Below are 25043 nucleotides of genomic sequence, written 5' to 3'. Positions count from 1 at the left end.
CTAAACTAATAGCTACACTCCGCTAGTTTATGGCCAAATCATTATCAGTATAATGTATAATTAAGCATTATACAATGGGTGGGTCTAATCCTGAATGCTGATTGGTTAAAACTGCATTCCAGCCAGTGTCTATTTAAGCAGTAAGGCCCAAGGGGGTGTGGTATATGGCCAATATACCACGGCTACGGACCTGGATACAGCCCTTAGCCGTGGTATATTGGCCATATACCACAAACCATTGAGGTGCCTTATTGCTATTATAAACTGGTTATCAACGTAATTAGAGCAGTAAAAATAAATGCTTTGTCATACCCGTGGTATGGTCCACAGCTTTCAACCAATCAGCATTCAGGGCTCGACCCACCCAGTTTATAATCCACAAATTGCCACCGGTTAAAGCTATGACAATGAAATACCTATTCACTCTGTTCCATCTTACTGTGCAATCCAGTCTCATCAGCCCAGCCAGACAATTTATAAACTTGATCTCCACTGTAAAAAGCATCTAGACATTATCTCCCATTTCTTTTAGACTAGCGTTTGGTTTTCAACAGTGGAGATTTGTATGAACCTTGCTGTCTGTCTCTCCGACATTTGCAACATTTTTTCAATATTAAAATTCAATCTCCAGTTTTCCCATAGTAATGAACTTGTCTGGGTTGGAAGTTGGGACTAGACAGAAAGGCAGGCAGCTTTTCTCAGCCAGTTGAAGTCAGAAATCAGCTGGCATAAGTTTTATGGATATATACAAAGAAATGTCAATAGGAAACAGGTCAAACGAAACGAAATGCAGCTAGTTTGATGTTTTTCTAGCTTCAGTTTCAAGTGATTGTTTTAGCTGTGTTGTTGACTAGCTCCTCTGAACAGCAGTGTCCTGACAACTAGAGAGCACATTTTCTATGCCAGGCGAAATTGTGCATCATTAGCTCATTGTTATGGATGTATCTAAATAAATGTCACTAGAAAACAGCTTAAACAAACGCAAATGCATCTACTTTTCTGTTATTCTGGCTGCACTGTTTGACATAACTGTGTATTCCGTAATTGGCTAACTAGCAAGCAAGGGATCTGAACGTTGCCAGCCAGTATGGCAATGGAATATTTAGAACAAACGACTGGGTCGCGTCCATAGATACAGAACAAAAAGACTTCATGACAGGGTCGCGCCTCTGACAACCTAACCGATAGAATGAATGACCAGCTGGCTTTGGTAGCAACCCTAGATTTTTGTTGGAACAATATCTGTGAAAGGATTAAATAGTATGAATAAATTCATAAAAATAATGTTTTTAATGAAAATATGTCAATCATTATTTGAATATGTTGGTAATGTCGTGGAAATATTCAGTCAATCATATTTCTCAAATACCGGACCCTGTGAGTTCAAATAGACTTTTAAACCCAGATTTGTCCTTCGGATTGCCAGATGGTGAACTGTGATTCATCACTCCAGAGAACGCGTTTCCACTTCTCCAGTCCAATGGCGGTGAGCTTTACACCACTCCAGCAGACGCTTGGCATTGCGCATCTTAGACTTGTGTGACGTTTCTTACAGAGGCAGTTTGGAACTCAGTACTGAGTGTTGCAACCAAGGACAGACGATTTTGACGCGTTACGTGCTTCAGCACTTCTTGGTCCCGTTCTGTGAGCTTGTGTGGCCTACCACTTTGCTGCAGAGCTGTTGTTGCTCCTAGACGTTTCCACTTCACAATAACAGCACATACAGTTGACCATGCAGCTCGAGCAGGGCAGAAATTTGACCAACTGACTTGTTGGAAAGGTGGCATCCTATGATGGTGCCACTTTGAAAGTCACTGAGCTCTTCAGTAAATCCAATCTATGGAGATTGCATGGCTATGTGCGTGATTTTATTCACCTGTCAGCAACGGGTGTGGCTGAAATAGCCGAAACCACTCATTTGAAGGGGTGTACACATACTTTTCTATATATAGTGTATAAGTCAGGCAGAGATATCTTTTGGGAACAATGTTTAATAATGAAATATCTAACTTCAATATATTTCTTGTACCACTGTTTGAAGGCATCAAACATTTGTAGTATAAATGTCTATTTTACAACCAGACAAAGAGTAGAAATATCAGTGTTATATTTTTAATCATCTAGCCTGGGAACCAGCTTGTTAGCTAACACATTCCACTCCTTGTACTATGTGTCATATGCCAACGAGCACGACAGGAGTGCCAAGGATGGGAATGATAGCTAACCAGACTGGTAACCATGCAGGCTGTCATTCATCTGCTCCATTTTTTGTCATATGCAGTGGCGGTTCTAGCTTGTATGGCTCCCTGGGCGAACACCCCCTTCCATTCTGCACTAACTGTTTATTCAGACATTTGGAACAACACAAATAAATAATCATAACATTTCAAACTATATAAATATAAAAATATATACAAAAATAAGACTCATAAATATCAAAAAGAAGTAACAAAGACAAATAGAAACAAATTGTAGTATCTAAAAAAAGAGAATCGAATTATTACACTATTACCCTATTGCTAACAAAAAACACAAATAAAACTAAATCGCACAAATCCTATATCACACAAATACACAAATAGAATAACACACTTATAAAGAAGAGAATCTGATTATTACACTATTGCACTTCAAATAAGAAATACACAAACTAAATTGCACAAATAATTGCATTAATAATTGCATTTGTACTGTACAAAGTTAGAGGTGGTCTATTTTTTTATTTTTTTATTTATTTTATTTTTATAAATTTTATCCCCTTTTCTCCCCAATTTTCGTGGTATCCAATCGCTAGTAATTACTATCTTGTCTCATCGCTACAACTCCCGTACGGGCTCGGGAGAGACGAAGGTCGAAAGTCATGCGTCCTCCGAAGCACAACCCAACCTAGCCGCACTGCTTCTTAACACAGCGCGCCTCCAACCCGGAAGCCAGCCGCACCAATGCGTCGGAGGAAACACCGTGCACCCGCCCCCCTCGCGCACTGCGCCCGGCCCGCCACAGGAGTCGCTGGAGCGCGATGAGACAAGGATATCCCTACCGGCCAAACCCTCCCTAACCCGGACGACGCTAAGCCAATTGTGCGTCGCCCCACGGACCTCCCGGTCGCGGCCGGCTGCGACAGAGCCTGGGCGCGAACCCAGACTCTGGTGGCGCAGCATAGCACTGCGATGCAGTGCTCTAGACCACTGCGCCACCCGGGAGGCCCCAGAGGTGGTCTATTTGATAGATTCCCCCGCTCCCCCTACCTCGGGCTTCCAGTGGGGAGACCTGAGGTCAACCTACCCCTGACCCCTCCCCATCTCGTACTTCTGAGTGGGAGACCTTCGCAGGCAGTAGCCTGCCTAGCTCACAAACTAGAATCAGGGTGCCCACTCCGACAAGGTTAATTGACCCACAGTCCCACACAGTGACATGATATCATTGACGTGACATGCAAATGAGTGATAGAAAACCGATCGCACAAATCTCACCATTCCGAATTTTTTTTTTTGTGCGGTCGCCCCGTGCCGCCCTCGGCAAGATGCCGCCCTGGGCGGCTGCCCATGTCGCCTATACCTAAATCCACCACTGGTCATATGCCTAAGAGCATGACAAGGAGTGTCAAGGATGGGAATGATATCTAAACAGACTGGTAACCATGCAGGCTAACCACCATCATTCATCTGCTCAATTACTTGAATTGTTGCCAAAGCACTGTTTACTGATATTCCCCTGGGATCCCAGATCCTGGTACCACAGTCAGCTGTGCCTGTAAGTGTGTAAAGGAACTTAAGGGTGTGCCCGTGTGCTTGGGTTGGTGTGAATTTGGGAGGGGTAGGCAAAGGGGTTTGGTTATGGGTCGGCGAAGAGGTAGGTCTGTAGATGGAACTGGAATGTGGAGCTTTTCTGACATATGGGGAGGGAATTCCAGTGCCAGGGTACAGGAAACCAGAGGTTGGACTTCTTGTAAATGCTAGAAAGTGAGAAGTCAAATGTACTGATGTTGACAAACAAAGCCAAGTGACTTTCCAGGGAATGCAAGCCTGCCTCCCTTAGTCATATCTCATAGTCCGTCCTGTGTGTATGAGGGCACGGTTGCGTTGTCATATTACAGCCCCAAAAAATGTCAATGGTTTTAGCAGAGCTGGAGTTCTCCTGCCCCCAAGAAACCAAATGAACGCTCTGCACCTTTATGTGACATTTATTAATAATTTATTGATGTCCATTAACATGACTTAAGCACAACAATTATTTCACATTTATTGTCATACAATACAGCAAAAACAGATACATGCTTTATCGGTAATAGACACGAGAAAAAGTAAAGACCGTAGTCTAGTTTGTTAGGCGGAGCAGCACAGGGGAACCCAAGAGCAGACTCAGACAAGGAAACAGGGATGAATGAACCAAGATATTTATTGTAACACAGGGAGAGATGGAGTGCAGGCCCGAGAAAGCTCGGATGGGTTGTAGGAAACCAGATGTGGAGGCTGAGGTTGGAGTGAGCTGGGTTGGGACAGGGTAAACAGGTCCTGAGGGGAATCCAAGGGAGTGGTAGTGAGCTGAATCCAGAATAGGGTAGCAGGGTGGTGAGATGTGGAACAGGAGACAGGAACCAGAGTCAGAGCGGCAAAACTGCAGTGAGAGGATAAACAGCATTAGGCATGGAAACAGGCACAGCAGGATACAAGATCTTAAATAATAACAAATAGCTAGAACATTGACTGACTGAATAAAGATTACGATCTGGCAGAGTGGAAGTGGCAGGACTGAGTATTTGAAGAGGTCTTGATTATGGAACGGGTTGCAGCTGGTGGGGATTTGCTCTGACTCCAGCACACCTGTCTCCAACCACACAGAGAGAGAGAGGGAGGGAGAGGGAGAGAGAGTGTACTGGGGAGTGGCTGCAGGTCAAGGAGACACCAGATGAACACTAGAGGGCGTGGCAGAGCAGATGTGCCATAGTGGATGTTCTACCTATTTGTCAAGCTCTCCGCCCCCCGGTAACTGCACCACTGAGTGAATTATAGACTTGTCCTGGATCCCATAGTAGGTGAGAAGACGTGAGTCCTCCAGAGTCTTGCTTGTGTATATCAGCTGCAGGCTCTGCAGATCTACGTAAAGAGGAGAACAATACCAAACATCATAAAAACATCTCCATGTTATGAATATCATTGTAATGACTAGTTGTCTTTGTCATCATGTTAACACTCACATCAGGTTTATGGTTTCAAACCTTGCCACCAAACATTTTCCTACCTAAAAACATTTTCCTACCTACCTAACCCCTTCACCGTCGGTAGCTTTTTAAGAATTTTCTCTTTCAGCTTTAGTACTGTCATACAGTTCCACTCTGCCTCATTTCCCACGTCGATTGCCAGTCTCTCCCCTCTGGTTCCACACACCATGACCTGGTAGATCTTCGCCATTTTGCTGAATATGCCTGCAAGCTTCTGTAGCGGGTGTTTTTAACATGTAAGAGAAATCCAAATGCTTTCAGTTTAGTTACATAATGATTTATATCTTGGTCAGTGCTTGAAGTGCAATGAAATGGTGCCAGTGCTCATTTTGTTTCCTGGAACTTAGTATGTAGGTGTTGACTATATAGGCCTATTAGAGACAATATTCTATAAGAGGTGTTAGTAGTAACCCAAGTAAACAATACAAAATTAGAGAAGCCAGTGCAGATAAGAGGAGTTGGACTCATTCTGTCATGAGGAAGTAGATCTGCCTGCGAAAAACAGTCACCCTCAACCCAAAAGGGAATTTCCTCTTGGTCTAATGTTTAGACTTTTAAAGAGTAGAGTCCCATTAAATGTTAATTGTTTTATCAAAGTAATTAATTTTTAAAGCAGTCTCACTGAGTAGCCAAAAACTAGGTTTCCATCCAACTGGTGACAGATTTCCATTTGAATATTCAAAGATTTGCATAAAAACAGATGTGTTTCCATCACATTTACTTGTTGTGGATAAAAGGCTATGCATACTGATATACTGATATAGTGCACATAAAAATACCTTTTGCTGTTAAATTCCCATGTACCAAATAAAAAATACAAGTTAAATTCTACTGATGTTGCGTAAGGCTACATAGTGAGTGTCCCACTTTGTTATCTACATTTGGCACTTGCACTCTAGCCAACAGCTCACAGATACAGTGTGGGTATACTATAGCCTACATGATGAGATTATTATGGACAAAAGAGAGAGATTATTTGTATAGGTCAAACAGCAGCAGAGCATAGATAATCATGTCACAAGAATAAGACCCTCGATATTTATTGGAAAGGAGCATCAAGCTCATCACCTGCTACTTTCACCACCCTGTGAAGTTCATCATAACTTATTTCATCTGTAGCCTCATAAACTGCATGGTTTCCCGACAACTCGTCATCCCATGACTCCAAGTTTAGTTCGATATGATGTTTATTAAGTCAGTATTAGGATCCCCATTAGCCGCTGCAAAAGCATTAGATACTCTTCTTGGTGTCCACATGAAACACAACATAATACAGAACATTATTAGTCAAGGACTGAACTACAAACATTTAAAACGTCACACATAGCCTACCGTCTTTGCTGCACATGACCAAACAGCTGGGCAGTAGTGCCACAAAACGAAGGTCTGTAGGACCTGTCTGGTCGACTGAGCTTAATAGATCTAATTGAGGTTCAGCATTGAGCAAGTGATTTGCCCCAAAAAATGAAGTTTTCTGCGTAATTTTTTTATTTAGCACGATGTAAATCCATAACACGTATGTTTTTTTCAGCAATAGGTTATGATTAATGACGTCAAAAGCTGCACTGAAATCTAACAAAACAGCTCCCACAATCTACTATCAATTTCTTTCAGTGCCGAGCATGTTGAGTGCCCTTCCCTATAAGCATGCTGAAAGTCTGTTGTTAATTTGTTTCTGTAAAATAACTTTGTATTTGATCGAACAAATGTTTTTCCAAAAGTTTGCTAAGCACTTGTAACAGGCTGATTGGTCGGCTGTTTGAACCATTAAAGGGTGCTCTGCTATTTTTGGGTAGTGGAATGACCTTTGCCTCCCTACATGTCTGAGGGCACACAGCATCTTTTAGGCTTAAATTTAAGATGTGGCAAACAGGAGTCACAATGTATTCCACGACCAACCTCAGCAGTTTACCATCCAGGTTGTCGGTACCAGGTGGTTTGTCCTTATCTATAGATAGCAACAATTTTCACCTCTTCCACACCCACTTTGTGGAACTCAAAATTACAGTGCTTGTCTTTAATTATTTGGTTCATTATGCATGAAAATGAAGGCTCAGCATTTGTAGTTTGCATGTCATGCCTAAGTGTGATAATATTGTCAACAAAAAAGTTATTAAAGTGGTTGGCAACATCAAAGGGTTTTGTGATGAACAAGCAATCTGCCTCAATGCCTAGAATTTGTAGGGTAGCAGGGGGAACCCCCCCTGAACAAAACATTTGCTCTGTGTCATCACAACTTTTGGAGATATTTCAACAAAACAATTTTGAAAAAGTTGTAGATCTATTCCAATGAAGTTAGATCTACATTTGTCCGTTTAATAAACAAGTAGGAAGCCTTAAGAGAAATAATCAATTTTTTTAGAGAGAAAAATGTAGATAATGTTTTAGTAAAGTAGTAATATGTTGGATGAGAGTGTTATGGGCCAGTTAGCGCTAGTTTATGCTAACTTGCTAGCTAACAACTTCACTAGCTAGTTAGCATAAGCTGCTAGGAGTACTAGCTAGCAACCTTACTACCAGATTGTCTGAGGTAAAATACATTAAAAAAGATAACGTAACTTAAATGTCAGTTGTAAATGTTTCCACTATTTTATTTAATTTTTTATTTATTTCACCTTTATTTAACCAGGTAGGCAAGTTGAGAACTAGTTCTCATTTACAATTGCGACCTGGCCAAGATAAAGCAAAGCAGTTTATAGCCGTTTAGCTATTTTACACAGCATTTATTGTCATGTAGTTAGATAGCTATCTACGTTTTTAAGAGAGAGCTTTTCAATTGGCATCTCTCCCCCTGTTTTCAGTAACAGGTGGGGACTGGTTTGGTGTGAGCAGTGCAGGAGGTGGGCTCATGAGTTGTACTCCAATTTGACTGGGGATAGCTTTATTTGTGACCTACAGGTACAAATTAGAATCGTGCAATAGCAGAGCATAAGAGAGTTCCCACGTCAATGTTACACTGAGTTAATTAGTTAAGTTATTGTTATTAAATGTTATATTCCAATGCTATTTAATGTTGTTATTTATTTTCCATTCCAATATTATATTCCAATAAATCATGTTTTTATCAATTAAAAACAGCTGTTGAAAAACTTTTGCTCCTGAATGTAATTATGAAGACTGCTGGGATTTAAAATCTTGCATTATTCAAACCATATTTAGTGAAATTGTACAATTGTATAATGGATTGTATGGAAAAGGATCAACAAACAAAGAACAAAGAAAATTCGTATGCAGGGGAGTTAAAACATATGGACTTTACATCAAATCTCCCCATAGTGCGGATATTAATGGTGACATGTGCAACACCATCCCCCCCATATTTTATTAAAACTAGACTTAGCTTTTAAGTATTACTTACTAAAGAATTTCTAAATAAAACTTTTTAAATGGATTCTAACACACTTGTGTGAAACCCCCGGGGTGCCAGTTACCGGGTAGAAGATTGTTTATTTCCCTTTATAGTTTATATGTTTATTTCCCTTTATAGTTTATATGCCTAAGTATGACCTTCATCCACATACCATACCTTAACCATGAGAATGTCGTTGTGTATCTGGGCTAGGCTACTTTCAATGCTTTTATTTTATGTACGCCTGAAATTATTGTCCAGAACTATTTCGATAACCCAGAGTCAGTCGTCAAGATTTGAAGAATATCAACAAAAATGCGCATGCATGAATGAATAGCCTACATTAACGAATTATGAATAGTCTACAGCAGAGCTGAAATACAGCGTGGAACCGGACAGCAGGCGCCTTACAATACGTATATACATGATATATACATGATTACCTCATTACTGTTTCATGTAGGCAAAATTTGACCACTGTAATAACACTGAACAAAACAACCGAAAGGCCTACCATCAATTTACGGACTTCACCGATTTTTCAGCGCAATGGCAGATCACTCAACAGACCCAGCTTTGAGAAAGAGAACAAACTGCCGCACATGGCTTTTCAAAAATTCACTTTCGATTTAGATTCACTTTACCTCACTTGCAATCTAAATGGAGGACCCAGATGTGCGTTTTCCATACGAACTTTTTAAAAGAAAATATTGTTGTTATTAATAATGTATATATATCCCCTCTCTCTCACACAAACACGCCTTTTTAATGAAGGACAACATTTGTGTCACATAAAAGGTCAACAAATTTGATATTATAGAGCATGTAGCGAATGTATTGCTGAGAAATGTCTGACATATAGATAGCTCAGATGAAGGCAATAGTCTTGATAAAATGTATGAAAAATAAAATGACAGAAAATGAGATTATAATCTGCCTTGTAGTCTAATACAGTAAATACCCCATTTTTTATTTTGAGAATTACATAAAAACATTAGATTTTCATAATTTGGTTGTGGGATCAGAACTCAACCTTTGGCAGTAGGTCTATATCAGAAATATACATTGGCAATCATCAGACATCCAGACACGGTAGGCTAGGTAGTGGAAGCAGCAGGTGGTTTCATTCTGCCCATTCTTCAGTCTCTCCATCCCCAAGGCCAGTTGCTTCATCACCAGCTGAATGACAGATTGAATCTGGTAGTTTTATGTGTCTTGGGGATGAGCTCTCTGAGCTCTCGGATACATTCTCAGCAATTTTGAGATTCAGCTGCAGTACTGTCATATTGTGCAAATGTTCTTCTGTATTGCTCACATCAATCATCATTTTCTCACCTCTCAGTCCAATCACTGTGACCTGGTAGATCTTCCCCTTATCACTAAGTGTGGCTGTGAGCTACTGAACTGTCTTTGTTGATGTTTATGTACCTGTAAGGACAGCCAAATGCTTTTACTTTCCCGTCTCATTTGATAAGGGTCCAGTGGCATCGCCATCCTACCTTGTGGATCATACTCTTCATTACCACTCGTGATTTGTGATGAATCTTTATAAATCCACAGGTCTTAAAACTTCTCTAGGATAGGGGGCAGCATTTTCACTTTTGGATGAAAAGCATACCCAAATTCAACTGCCAGCTACTCATCCCCAGAAGATAATGCATATTATTAGTAGATTTTGATAGAAAACACTCGGAAGTTTCTAAAACTGTTTGCATCATGTCTGTGAGTATAACAGAACTTATTTAGCAGGCAAAACCCAGAGGACAAACCATTCAGATTTTTTTTTTTTTTTAGGTCACTCTTTTCAATGGATTTCATTGGGAATACAGATTTCTAATTGACCTTCTTGCAGTTCCTACCGCTTCCACTGGATGTCAACAGTCTTTAGGAATTGGTTGAGGGTTTTTCCTTTGTGTAATGAAGAAGTACGGCCATTTTGAATCAGGGTCACTTGTTGTGTACTGTTTGTTAGAGGTGCATGACCAGAAAGCTAGCTACAGATTGTTTTAATCCTGTATTGAACACAGATCATCCCGTCTTCAATTTTATCGATTATTCACGTAAAAAAATACCTAAAGTTGTATTACAAAAGTAGTTTGAAATGTTTTGGCAAAGGTTACAGGTAACTTTTGAAATATTTTGTAGTCACGTTTCACGAGTTGGAACCAGTGTTTTTCTGGATCAAACGCGCCAAATAAATGGACATTTTGGATATATATCGACAGAATTAATCGAACAAAAGGACCATTTGTGATGTTTATGGGACATATTGGAGTGCCAACAACAGAAGCTCGTCAAAGGTAAGGCATGAATTATATTTTTATTTCTGCGTTTTGTTTCACTCCTGCAGGGTTGAAATATGCTTATCTATCTTTGTTTACTATGGTGCTATCCTCAGATAACAGCATTGTTTGCTTTCGCCAAAAAGCCTATTTGAATTCTGACATGTTGGCTGGATTCACAAACAGTGTAGCTTTAATTTGGTATCTTTCATGTGTGATTTAATGAAAGTTTGATTTTTATAGTAATTTATTTAAATATGGCGCTCTGCATTTTCTCTGGCTTTTGGCCAAGTGAGACAGTAGCGTCCCGCCTAAACTCAGATTTATGGATATAAATATGAACTTTACCGAACAAAACATACATGTATTGTGTAACATGAAGTCCTATGAGTGTCATCTGATGAAGATCATCAAAGGTTAGTGATTAATGTTATCTCTATTTCTGCTTCTTGTTACTCCTCTCTTTGGCTGGAAAAATGGCTGTGTTTTTCTGTGGATATGTACTGACCTAACATAATTGTTTGGTGTGCTTTCGCCGTAAATCCTTTTTTGAAATCAGACATGTTGGCTGGATTCACAACAAGTGTAGCTTTAATTTGGTGTCTTTCATGTGTGATTTCATGAAAGTTTGATTGTTATAGTAATTTATTTGAATGTGGCGCTCTGCATTTTTACTGGCTTTTGGCCAAGTGGGACGTTAGCGTCCCACATATCCCAGAGAAGTTAAATAATCCCCCTCCTCACCTCAACACGTGTTGATCCATCAGTCTGTGTGTCACGTTCTGACCTTAGTTCTTTTGTATTTTCTTTGTTTTAGTATGGTCAGGGCGTGAGTTGGGTGGGTTATCTATGTTTTGTGTTTCTATGTTGGGTTTTTCGTTTGGCCTGATATGGTTCTCAATCAGAGGCAGGTGTTAGTCATTGTCTCTGATTGGGAACCATATTTAGGTAGCCTGTTTTCTGTTGTGTTTTGTGGGTGGTTGTCTTCTGTGTCTGTGTGTTCCACACGGAACTGTTTCGGTTTTCAGTAGTTCACTTTATTGTTTTGTATCTCAGTGTTCAGTTTGTTCTATTAAAGATTCATCATGAACACTTACCACGCTGCGCTTTGGTCCTCCTCTCTTTCTCCCAACGAAGATCGTAACACTGTGACTTAAAACCATCTCATGGACAGTTCATCCACAACATAAAGTTAGATTGCTCTTTACCTTGAAATAAGTTTGGTTTGTTTAAATAGCTCGTTACAAATTGTCTTTCTATTTGTGCAAATAAACTAAATTAATAGCTACCCACTGCTAGTTTATGGTCAAATCATTATCAGTGTCACGACTTCCGCTGAAGTTGGTCCCTCTCCTTGTTCGGGCGGCGTTTGGTGGTCGAAATCACCGACCTTCTAGCCATCGCTGATCCACTTTTCATTTTCCATTGGTTTTGTCTTGTCTTCCATCACACCTGGTTCCAATTCCATCAATTACATGTTGTGTATTTAACCCTCTGTTCCCCCCCCATGTCCTTGTCCATAATTGTTTGTTGTAGTGCTTGTGCACGGTATGCTGGTATTTTACCAGGTTTTGTTTGACCCATTTATTGTATAGTTCTGTTGATGGTGGTTTATGGTTATTAAACACAACCGTTGTAAATCAGTTTCTACTTTCCTGCGCCTGACTTCTCTGCCGCCAGTAGCATCGCATTACAATCAGTATAATGTATAATTAAGCATTATACAATGGGTGGGTCTAATCCTGAGTGCTGATTGGTTAAAACCGCATTGCAGCCGGTGTCTATTTAAGCAATATGGCCCAATGGGGTGTGGTATATGGCCAATATACCACAGCTAAGGACCTGGATACAGCCCTTAGCCGTGGTATATTGGCCATATACCACAAACCCTTGTGGTGCCTTATTGCTATTATAAACTGGTTATCAACGTAATTAGAGCAGTAAAAAGAAAAGCTTTGTCATACCTGTGGTATGATTGAGTGTAGTCTGGCCCAGGAGTGTGAAGGTGAACGGAAAGGCTCTGGAGCAACGAACCGCCCTTGCTGTCTCTGCCTGGCCGGTTCCCCTCTCTCCACTGGGATTCTCTGCCTCTAACCCTATTACAGGGGCTGAGTCACTGGCTTGCTGGTGCCCTTCCATGCCGTCCCTAGGAGGGGTGCGTCACTTGAGTGGGTTGAGTCGCTGACGTGATCTTCCTGTTTGGGTTGGCGCCCCCCCTTGGGTTGTGCCGTGGCGAAGATCTTTGTGGGCTATACTCGGCCTTGTCTCAGGATTGTAAGTTGGTGGTTGAAGATATCCCTCTAGTGGTGTGGGGGCTGTGCTTTGGCAAAGTGGGTGGGGTTATATCCTGCCTGTTTGGCCCTGTCCGGGGGTATCATCGGATGGGGCCACAGTGTCTCCTGACCCCTCCTGTCTCAGCCTCCAGTATTCATGCTGCAGTAGTTTATGTGTCGGGGGGCTAGGGTCAGTCTGTTATATCTGGAGTACTTCTCCTGTCTTATCCGGTGTCCTGTGTGAATTTAAGTATGCTCTCTTTAATTCTCTCCTTCTCTCTTTCTTTCTCTCTCTCGGAGGACCTGAGCCCTAGGACCATGCGTCAGGACTACCTGGCATGATGACTCCTTTCTGTCCCCAGTCCACCTGGCCTTGCTGCTGTTCCAGTTTCAACTGTTCTGCCTGCGGCTATGGAACCCTGACCTGTCCACCAGACGTGCTACCTGTCCCAGACCTGCTGTTTTCAACTCTCTAGAGACCGCAGGAGCGGTAGAAATACTCTTAATGATCGGCTATGAAAAGCCAACTGACATTTACTCCTGAGGTGCTGACTTGCTACACCCTCGATAATTACTGTGATTATTATTATTTGACCATGCTGGTCATTTATGAACATTTGAACATCTTGGCCATGTTCTGTTATAGTCTCCACCCGGCACAGCCAGAAGAGGACTGGCCACCCCTCATAGCCTGGTTCCTCTCTAGGTTTCTTCCTAGGTTTTTTCCTTTCTAGGGAGCTTTTCCTAGCCACCGTGCTTCTACACCTGCATTGCTTGCTGTTTGGGGTTTTAGGCTGGGTTTCTGTACAGCACTTTGAGATATTAGCTGATGTACGAAGGGCTATATAAATAAATTTGATTTGATTCTAAATGAGAACTACAAATGTGGCTCATGCTATAAAAACATCCTTCTTCAGACACTCACATACAGGTCAAACAATCCCTTTTTAAGGGTATCATCTCATGCAAGACCAAGGGAGTAATCTATCTCATCACCTGTTCATGTGGAAAAGCCTATGTAGGACAAACGAAAATACAATTAAAACAACGCATAGCTGAACCCCGCAGCTCAATCAGGTGTAAGAACACTGACTATCCAGTAGCAGGTCACTTTGTTGACGCTAACCATCTAATCTCCTCCCTCAAATACACAGGCATTGAGCATGTTGCTCTACCAAGCAGAGGAGGTAACATCGAGATCATACTACTACAAAGGGAGGCTTACTGGATATCCCATCTAAAAACATTGACCCCTAGTGGTTTGAATATTACTTTGATCTCAGGCCCTTCTTATGAACAATTCTCTCTTTTATGAAGTCTTATAAATTGATATATTCTTTATACAGCTTATTAGCATACACCTAAAATGTTCCCCCTGTTGATGATGCTTATTATGCATTAAGGTTGAACCAAAATACTACATGTAACAAATATAAATTAATTAGGAAGCAATTAAATATGTGAAATTGAATTAAACAATAATGTATGTTGATGCTAATATTATGTACAATATTGAATTATGTTTGCATATGATAACAATAGCCTAATATATTTAATATGCCATAAACTATTGTTTTTGAACAGTTTCACTCAATTCATTCTACTTAACTTAATCATTATGACACACTCCTCACTATTGTCATTGGTTGCACTAATTGCACTGTTTGTCTACATAACCTGGTTCAAGTATTCATGCTATTACCCTGAAGAAGGCACAGTGATGCCGAAACGTTGGTGATTTACCAAATAAATTACTGGAAGTTTATATATGGAGTGTACGACTCTCTTTTAAAAAAAAGTTTATTCGCCATTAGTCAGCACCAACCCACACAAAATAATTTTTCTGGGTGTGCGCCAGCTCATGTTCTTTTATAGCTTGTATGGCCTACCATTTCGCGGCAGAGCCGTTGTTGCTCCTAGACGTTTCCACTTCACAATAGAAGCACTTACAGTTGACTGGGGCAGCGCGAGCAGGGTAGAAATTTGACGAACTGACTTGTTGGAAAGGTGAAATCGTACGACAGTGCCACGTTGAAAGTCACTGAGCTCTTCAGTAAGGCCATTCTACTGCCAATATTTGTCTAAATCAAATAACATTTTATTGATCACATACACATATTCAGCAGATGTTATTGCGGGTGTAGCGAAATGCTTGTCTATGGAGATTGCATGGCTGTGTGCGCAATTCTATACACCTGTCAGCATTGGGTGTGGCTGAAATAGCCGAATCCACTAATCCACATACTTTTCTATATATGGTCTATAAGCCAGGCTGAGAGATGTTTTGGGAACAATGCTTGATAATGAAATATTTAAGTTCAAGATATTTCTTGTACCACTGTTTGAAAGCACCAAACTTTTCTACAAAAAATGTCAACCATTTTACATTTTACAACCAGACAAATAGCAGAAATATCAGTGTTTGATTGTCATTCATCTAGCCTGGGAACCAGCCTGTTTAGCTAACACATTCCACTCCTTGTACTCTGTGTCATATGCCAAAGAGCACAACAGGAGTGTCAAGGATGGGAATGATAGCTAACCAGACTGGTAACCATGCAGGCTGTCATTCATCTGCTCCATTATCTGAATAATTGCCAAAGCAATGTTTTCTGATATTCCCCTGGGATCCCAGATCCTGGTACCACAGTCAGCTGTGCCTGTAAGTGTGTAAAGGTACATAAGGGTGTGCCTGTGTGCTGACATGGGGAGGGAATTCCAGTGCCCGGGTACAGGAAAGCAGAGGAGGTTCAGTGAAGTTTGGACTTCTTGTAAATGCTAGAAAGCGAAAGTCAAATGTACTGATGTTGACAAACAAAGCCAAGGGACTTTCCGTGAAAGCAAGCCTGCCTCCCTTAGTCAGAACTCATAGTCCGTCCTGTGTGTATGAGGCAGTAACTGAGAGAGAGACAAAGAGACAAAAACAAGGACCAACACAATGGAGGACGAGAAGAGCTTTGACCCCGGTGACAGGACACTCAAGTTTGTCAACAGACAGGATGACATTAGTAAGGTTTCTTTATGCCTCTCTCATGAATAAAAGGCAATGCTTTGAAAAATGTATGAACTGTATAGTCAACTGTAGCCAGACAGTGTAGATTGTATTTTGAAAGTACCTCATGTAAAGGCATTAGGAACATATCTACTTGTCATGTCTATTCTTTTCTAATTAAAATGTAATGAAATGTAATTAATCATCTGAAATGGAATGTTGAAAGAAACATAATCACATACTGTATATGGTTGGTCTCTGTGTTGTAAATAATTTGGCAGCATTCATTGAAACTGGATTCCATTTATGTAGGTTTGTCCTGTTCTGTTCCCGTGGCATTTGTACATTCTCATGCACCACTTGTCCCAAGGATACCTTTTTATCACTGTTTTCATTGTTGTTGTGTCTCAGCTCTGGATGATATCCCTGAAACCTTGAGGGCAGAGATGTCCTTTGGTTACGTGGCCATCCCACAGTCACGGTCCAAATTGTTTAAAAGCCTGAAGCAGTTAAAAGGTCCGGGGCCACACTCTGACCAGAGGCTGCATCTGCTGCAGAACTGTCTAACTGTCGCCTTGCCCCAGGTACATGGGGTCACTGCCTGCCCCTCCATGCGTGCCTGTCCTACCTGTGGTGCACTATTGGAGCATGACAAGACCGCTTGTAAGAATTTACTCTGCCCGCGTTGCAAGAAAGAGTTCTGTTTTGTGTGCCTTAAGCTCAAATCTGAGTGCATGAAGACCAGCTCACCATACAAAGCCTGCTCTGCTGGTGTTGCCCCCAGGCAGACCTCCATACCCACCTGGAGTGGTAATTGAAGACTTTATGCATATATATTTATCACTTTCCCTCCTATGAGCCATCTGATGCAATACACTTCTCACAAGATATGTTAAGATAGCAATACAGTATTTTTATGAGAGTTTTATTGTTAAGAATGATGAATGAGGTGATTATATAATGTATATGATATTATTTTCGTAGTATCTTTATTATCATATTGTTACTTTACTTTTATCAACATTCTAAAGTCCTACTGCTAATGTCCATCTAAGTCCAAGTCAATTGATGTAATAAAAAATGTTTACATTTTGAATCTTATATTAAATAATTTGTTTATGTCTGAGTTTTTGTTAACATTGTACTATGAACATGAATTATAGACCAACTGCATTCATACAAGGAAACAACAGAAGTTCCTGTGTAACCCTCCAGGCTGAAGGGGGTGCTATGATACATGATGCTACCTACCACACTACACCCCCTGGTTAATAGAGATCTGGTCCTCACAGACTACACAAGTTCTTTACCTTTTTTGACAAACATTCTAGAACTGTTGATTCTAGAACTTCTTGTTGCGTGGCAATAGTTTTTGGTTTTGATTGTGGTAGCTAGCACTGGTCACTGGAGTATAATAAGAACGTCTCCGCTTCCCCTCTCGCCTTTTTTCTGTGTCCCGAATGTGTAATTCGCACTCCGACCTGTGAAAGGAAGCAATACGTAACAAAGCGTCTAGTCTCCCGGAAAGCTACAGGTGAAAGTGGCATGCATATCAGTCCAGTACTAAATACTGTATATGTATACAGTACCAGTCAAAAGTTTGGACACAAATACTCATTCCAGGGTTTTCTTTATTTTTACTATTTTCTACATTATAATAGTGAAGACATCACAACAATGAAATAACACATATGGATTCATGTAGTAACCAAAAAAGTGTTAATAAGGGAGCAGGTCACTACATGCTCACAGAGTGAATAGAGTGAGAACTCGAATAATACAGAGACGCAAGGGGTTTATATAAAAACCCAAGAACTGTCACACCCTGATCTGTTTTACCAGTCTTTGTGATTGTCTCCACCCCCTCTAGTTGCCGTCTATCTTCCCCATTATCCCCAGTGTATTTATACCTGTGTTATCTGTTTGTCTGTTGCCAGTTTGTTTTGTTCGTCAAGCCTACCAGTGGTTTCCCTTTGCACCTGTCTTTTCTAAAGTTCCTATTTTCCAGTTTTCCCGATTTTGACCATTCTGCCTGCCCTGACCCTGAGCCTTCCTGCCGTTCTGTACCTTGTCACACTACCCTGGATTATTGACCGCTGTCTGCCCTGACCCGGAGACTGCCTGCCGTTCTGTACCTTTTGGACTCTGTCCTGGATTACTGACCTCTGCCGGCCCTTGACCTGTCGTTTTGCCTGCCCCCTGTTCTAATAATAAACTTGTGTTACTTCGACACTGTCTGCATCTGGGTCTTCCCTGAAACGTGATAAGAACTGCTTAGTCATGGTTGGTTCCACCCCTCTCCAGCAGATCAGGGCAATATAAGCGATCTTGTTTTCTTCTTGTGGCCAGGTGTATTGGGTGCGTGAGCTTATAGCACACAAACAAGTGATAACGTTAATTTTGTTACTCCTTTCTCTACCAAGCCAGCCTCTGTTCTCTTCCATTGCCCCACAGCTGGGCCCTTGGAAGATAGTAAAAGAACAGGATGGGCTGAAGAACTGTGGTCACTTCTCAGAGGCTCTTTGTCTTATGCCGTGTGACCAGGTTACTCAGAAGCAAAGAGAAATTGAAACAATACAGTTATATCTGTTCCTCAAGCTTATCTCTATCGCATGTCCTTTACTACACGCCTTTACTACAAGACCATCAGCGGGGAGTGGATGTGGAAGAGAGGAACCATCCTTTCTCAGAAGCACAGCATTGGCGCTGCACCACGGCAGAATTATTGCCGCCACACCAAAAGAAACATCCTCTTTCTACCAAAAATAGTTTTAATAAAGTTATGTAAAGCACATTCTCTTTTCTTGGTAAATAGATCATCTGTCTGGGTTCAACACAGTTCTGAAGGTTATTTAGCTCTGTGAGCTGTGGCAGGCAGCCTGCAACTCAAGAAACATAGCGTGCCAGTGACCAGTGCTCGATACAGACGCTTTGCAGCACAAAACACAATTGACTTAAATCACCTCAGAGTGCTCCTGCGTGAGAAACTGCAGGAAAGGTATGTTAGCTTGCTTGTTTGACTAAGGTTCGCTAGTCAACTAGTTAACTACAAAAGCTAGATATAACCTAAAACCAATACTAACATAATTTAGATCTGTAATATTGCTGAAACAATTGTAATGGCAATTAGCTATCCAATGTAGTCAAGTATGTTGATGATAGAAACATGGTAAGCTAACATTACTAGTCTACAAGTTAGCTAGCTGGTTCATTTGGAACTGTATCAAGTGCAAGACAGATAGCTACATTTATCTGTCTTCAATTTGATTAGATTTTTCTCAGATGAGTTTAATTAAATATTTCCAGCAACAGCAGCGAAAGAGAAGGGGGGAGCAGTCTACAAGAGTGTCAGGTAACATTAGCTTAACTAGCTAACGTCAAATCAACCTGCATTAATTGAAACTTGCTTTAGTTAGCTAACTCTTTAAAAGCTTAAGTTACCGATTGTATAACAAGTGTATGGCTTACTTTACTAGACAGAGAATAGGCAGAATCCCAGGAGTGAGGTAGAGATGTATGAGGGACAGAATGGACTAGAGGAGGGGAGAGAGCCAGGAGGGAAGATGGAAGTAGAAAAACAGAGAGGAGAGCAGAATGGAACAGAGAGAAGGAGAGAGCCAGGAAGGGAGATGGAAGGAGAAAAGGAGAGAGGAGAGCAGAAAGAAGAAGGAGAAGAAAGGTATGTAGATAAAAGGAGAGGAGAGGAGAGAGGAGTAAGGCCAGTTCTGGGCTGGGTTCAGAGAGGAGGTAAACACATTCGTTTTCAAATGCTGTGATGAAACCAATGTTACATCATGTGTGTTGGATAAATTAAAAACAAACAGCTATTCATCACTTATTTTCTGTTTTGTGCTGTAATTAGGTCATGGATACATATCTTGTTGGCCTCCAGGACAGCCTAGACCGGAGGGTCCAACACCTGGAGATTCTGGGGGCCTTCAGTGTGTTGGGACCTAAAGCTGCGTTCTCGAGTGAGAGGATAAACACCTTTAACCGGACCGGACTCTCCAGGCAGTTCTTGCAAGAGTCAGAGGCTGCTGTGCTGCAAGAGTGGCACACTTACAAGCAACATGTGCTAGTTGGAGCATTCAAGGTATGGCATGAGTGTGACAATCTTTTGAAGAGAACATTTTGTATCCACATCACCAACAAACTAGAATGGTCCAAACACATCAAGACAGTCGTGAAGAGGGCACGACAAAGCCTATTAAATAAGGAACATGATATGGGAATTGAAACCAGGTGTGTGTAATACAGACAAAACAAAACTAAAATGAAACATGGATCGGTGGTGACTAGGAAGCCGGTGACGTCGACCGCCGAACACCACCCGAACAAGGAGAGGGGCCGACTTCGACGGAAGTCGTGACAGTGTGGGGCTTTCTGTGTTTATCAGAGAGATGGATGTCAATGTTATTTTAGCATACAGTATACTGTAGTTAACTTGTCATATTCATTTCTCCTTTACATTTAATCTATCACTGACAGTGGCGGTCTGAGCCGTTTAAGATGAGGGAGGACGATTTCTTTCCTTATGAGCATGGCCTTATTTCTATTACAGCATATTGGATGACTGTCATTCATATTCCATTCACCCAGGTCAATATAACAACGATAGGTTTAGGCTACTACATAATACAAAACATTTTACATCATGAGGTTGCTAGTCTATGACAAATTTGAGACACACTCTTGCCTGAATCTTGTTGATCTAGGGTGTGATCATTAATTCAACAGTTGCAATCAAGAGTTTCTATTGGACGAATTCAGGTATGTTTATCCCCGTATGCTCCCGTTTAAGAAACGTTTTTCAACAGAATCGGCGGAATGAATACACCCCTGATCATGTGCAAACATGGGTCACTTTCAAAGCAGCCACCTTGTATTCCTTCTTGCATCTATGCGCTCTCCTCCTCTCACCTTTTCTCTTCGCTTGTGGACTTCAATGCACAACACATCAGCTGTATGTGACGAGGCAAAAAAAACTTTACAAGCCAAACCATGTCATAACCGCTACACACATCCTACATCGTTGTAACCATATTAGCTAAACGTCATAGTCAACATAGCTAATAGAACTAAAGCGTCAGTAAACCTGCTTCAATCATGCAGTAACGTTACAGAGTACAGTCAGTAAGCAGTTTATTGATTACACCAGCAGGCCCCGGTGGCAAAACATTTGTAAAACCAAAAGCGTATCTTGACTTGGAAGAGTTCCAGTGTTGTGTTGGATAGTCATAGCCAGCTAGCTAACATATCATCCCTATGTTTGAGCAGGGTGTTTGAATAGGCAAAACTACCTAGCTGCATTTGCTCCCTAAGTCAGTGAAACTAAACGTGATTTAAAAAAAACAACTAAATGTCTCTCTCTCGCTCTTGCTTCTCCTTAATTTTGGAAGAAATGAATTAGTTCAAAACTGTTCAACTATTGTCTTTCTCTCTCTTTGTTATGCACTGCAGTGCTAGCTAGCTGTAGCTTACGCTTTAAGTACTAGATTAATTGTCTGATCCTTTGATTGGGTGGACAACATGTCAGTTCATGTTGCAAGGACTCTGATAGGTTGGAGAACATCCTCCAGAAGTTGTCGTAATTACTTTGTAAGTCTATGGAATGGGGTGAGAACCATGAGCCTCCTAGGTTTTGTATTGAAGTCAATGTACCCAGAAGACGACGGAAGCTTGCTGTCCTATGGCTACATCATGGTGCTACCTACAGAGTGCTGTTGAGGCTGCTGTAAAACTTCATTGCAAAACAATGTGTTTAAAAAAAAAAATTGGTGACATGAATATATTTAATATAGTTTTATCTAAAAATGATCACTTTTTAAATGTTTTAAAATATGTATTTGTATTAAATTAACTGAGGAGGATTGTCCTTCCCTTCCTCCTCTGAGGAGCCCCCACTGCAGTCTGATAACTCATTTCCTGTGTTATTCCTCTGAACAGTTGACAGACTTGCCTTGTAACGCAAGAATCTTCACACACAGCTAACTTCTAAATAGCTCCTAAACCATGAAGTCAACCCTTTGACACCTCTCCACCTCTCGTAGTGACGTTAAAGATCCTACTGAAAATATAAACATGACCGGGTATGGTCAATGCAATGTTCCCTTTTGCACAAATATAATTTTATCATCAATGCTCTTTCCTCAGATCATTACTTTAGTTTTGTTAGTTCTCTCTTCCACCAACAATAAGACCACAGTGTTGCTGTGTCTTCTCCTTTTACAGAAAGAGGAAGGTGAGTCAAGAAGAACATGACATCAGATGCACATTTTTTCTGTTTCTCTTTAAGGATCTGTAGCTTTCTAATTCTGACAAAGAACTGTAGGGGTCCGGTCCAGATGAAACGCTGGTGTCTTCAGTCACTTAAAAATAAAGGAGAGCCGCACACTCTAGGAGCTCAGATGCAAAAATTTAATTACCAACGTTTCGACAGCCAAGCTGTCTTCATCAGGGTATAATCACAAACACTGTGGTATGACTCGTTTATATAGTGTCAAAAGACACACAGGTGTCTGTAATCATGGCCAAGAGTGGCCTAATATTATTGGTTAATTCTCAAATATTAAAATGGCATACAAAGAGCAGCATACAAAAAACAAATGGATAGCATACGATCATAGATTCATTTTAGACTACACAAGCTTACAAACAATTACAATGGCAAAGTCACAATAATCACAAGAATGGCTTCAGATCAAAGTTGAGACCGAAGGGAGCAAGGGTCTTTAAGTTAAAGATCCAGGCAGCCTCTCGTTTTAACAATAAATTATCGAGGTCACCCCCTCTCCTAGGGAGGGTGACATGTTCGATGCCAATATAACGCAGAGACGAAATCGAGTGGCCTGCCTCCAAAAAGTGGGCCACAACTGGGTAAGTCAAGTTTTTGCACCTAATGGTGCTACGATGCTCTGAGATATGTACTTTTAATTCGCGCTTTGTTTTATCCACATAATTTTTACCACAAGGACAAGTTATAAGATAAATAACTGCCTTAGTGGAGCACGTAATAACACCTTTGATTGGGACCGATTTCCCTGTTTGTGGGTGTTTGAAGGATCTGCATTTATAGGTGCCATTGCATTGAGCACAGCCATTACACTTGTAATTTCCATCTAGTAGGGGCGCAAATAGACGTTGTTCAGGAATATCTTGGGGTGGTAAATCAGAGTGTACCAATTGGTCTCTGAGATTTCTGCCCCGCTAAAATACGACCAAGGGAAGGTCCGAAAACACATTACCGAGACTATCATCGGATTTTAGAATGTGCCAATGTTTGTGAACGATTCCCTTAATTTGTTCAGAGCGCTTTGAATAGCGGGTAGTTAGAATGCAAGAATGCGTCTTTTTGCGAGACTGCCCTTGAAAAAGGTCATGTCTTGTTTTGTTTTGAATTTTCTCAATGGCAATATTAATCTGATAATTTTTGTACCCCCTCTCCTTGAACTTCAGTCACTTACCAGCAGTTCAGAATGGAACACATTTCCTTTATTGACGATAAATTGTTTAATCTATAGAATATGAAGTATGTCAACCATGCACAATACATATGGCATCAGATGAGGACTTTGTTTGGTTACACTGTGTTACAGAGGAATGGAGTTGATGGTCACTGCAGCTTCTAATTCGGTTGTTGCATGAGCCTGAGAAACATCACACATTATATACATTGTGTAGTTTTTTACCAAATATATTTTTAGATTCAATAAAATTGTATAGTTTTGGTCTTCTAGCTAAATTCCTGTTCTCAGTCTGTCAATGTAATTTAGTCAGTTCTCTCTGTTTTTCTGTGAGAGGTGAGAAGAGCTGTGTGTGTGTGTTCAAGTGTTAGATGGTTAAACATGTGTTTTTCTAGTCCCTCCAGGTTCTGTTGTCTCCATCTCTCTGACCAGGCTGCTGTGTGGTCTACTGGTGGTGTCTCCCTTTCTACTGGTGTCCATCGTGCTGATGGTGAAATGCTGCAGGGCTCGAGGTGAGAACTTTCTTTCAGTGTCTCTACAAGCAGCTTATGCAGCTTTACATTCTCCTTCTTTATGGCGTGCTTTTATATCACTGTTAGACTAATGTGGAATGAAATGGTTCATTTCAAATGTAAATAGACAAAGTGCCCAGGGGCAGCTATTTCTGGTATATGTTTTTATGGAAGCTTTTCCTCACAAAAATGCAAAATAACCTTTTCATTACTTCTGATGGATTACAGTTGAAAGAGCAGTTTGAACAGTTAAACTCTAATGCTACTCTCCATCTGTTTTCTCCCTGTAGGTTTGTGTTCAACAGTTAAATCTCCTCAAGACCAGATACGATCTGATGATGTCATCGAACAGACTGAATCATCTGTGTGATTATAACAGTATGAACTGTAAACTGAACATCAGTTTGAATGATTTTGAATTTGTGCCATTGATATATGATAGTGTTTACTGAGTTTAATGTCACTGAATGGAATTTCACAAAAACTTAATGTTATGGTTTTGTAATGTTAGGTTCTTATTTTTCAGAGTAAATAACTCACGGACACTAGAGAAGCTTTAACCAAGTTTTAATTCTTCCCAAAGGTTCTGTACAGATGTAATCAGACAACTCAACATTGTCCCACTCAGATATATATATACCACTTAAGACACTCCTCCTTCTCTCCAATCCTTCTTATTGTTTAACAGGAAAAGAGTTAAAAGGGTAACAGAATGACAAACCTTTATTACTCCCTTAAGGGGAACTGACCTCACCCCTCATTTCCTGATCTCAACCCCTCATTCACCTAATCCATAGATATCCATCTGTCTTCCCTATATCAACACGTCGCTCTCCTCTCCTCCATCAAACACATTCCAAAGCATTCTGGCTCTCTACAGAGAACCCTTAACTTTCTCCTTTGATTCTATGCTTATCATTTATTTAATATCTCAATGTTCAAAATATCGAA

The 25043-nt window shown here is 40.8% G+C and overlaps 2 long non-coding RNA genes across 2 annotated transcripts; both read right to left on the bottom strand.

Moving 5' to 3' along the window:
- Positions 1–4177: 4177 nt before the first annotated feature.
- On the bottom strand, positions 4178–4960 carry LOC139561671 (uncharacterized). Its single transcript, XR_011672183.1, has 2 exons — positions 4712–4960; positions 4178–4617 (listed from the first exon to the last, which is right to left on the bottom strand). It is a non-coding gene; the product is annotated as an uncharacterized lncRNA (long non-coding RNA).
- Positions 4961–5066: 106 nt separating this feature from the next.
- On the bottom strand, positions 5067–9235 carry LOC139561672 (uncharacterized). Its single transcript, XR_011672184.1, has 3 exons — positions 9085–9235; positions 5260–5435; positions 5067–5096 (listed from the first exon to the last, which is right to left on the bottom strand). It is a non-coding gene; the product is annotated as an uncharacterized lncRNA (long non-coding RNA).
- Positions 9236–25043: the final 15808 nt, after the last annotated feature.

The sequence above is a fragment of the Salvelinus alpinus genome, chromosome 31 (assembly GCF_045679555.1).
Source record: "Salvelinus alpinus chromosome 31, SLU_Salpinus.1, whole genome shotgun sequence".
Taxonomy (NCBI): domain Eukaryota; kingdom Metazoa; phylum Chordata; class Actinopteri; order Salmoniformes; family Salmonidae; genus Salvelinus; species Salvelinus alpinus.
Note: the sequence above shows the minus strand (reverse complement) of the source record. Positions and strands in the feature narration are given on the sequence as shown.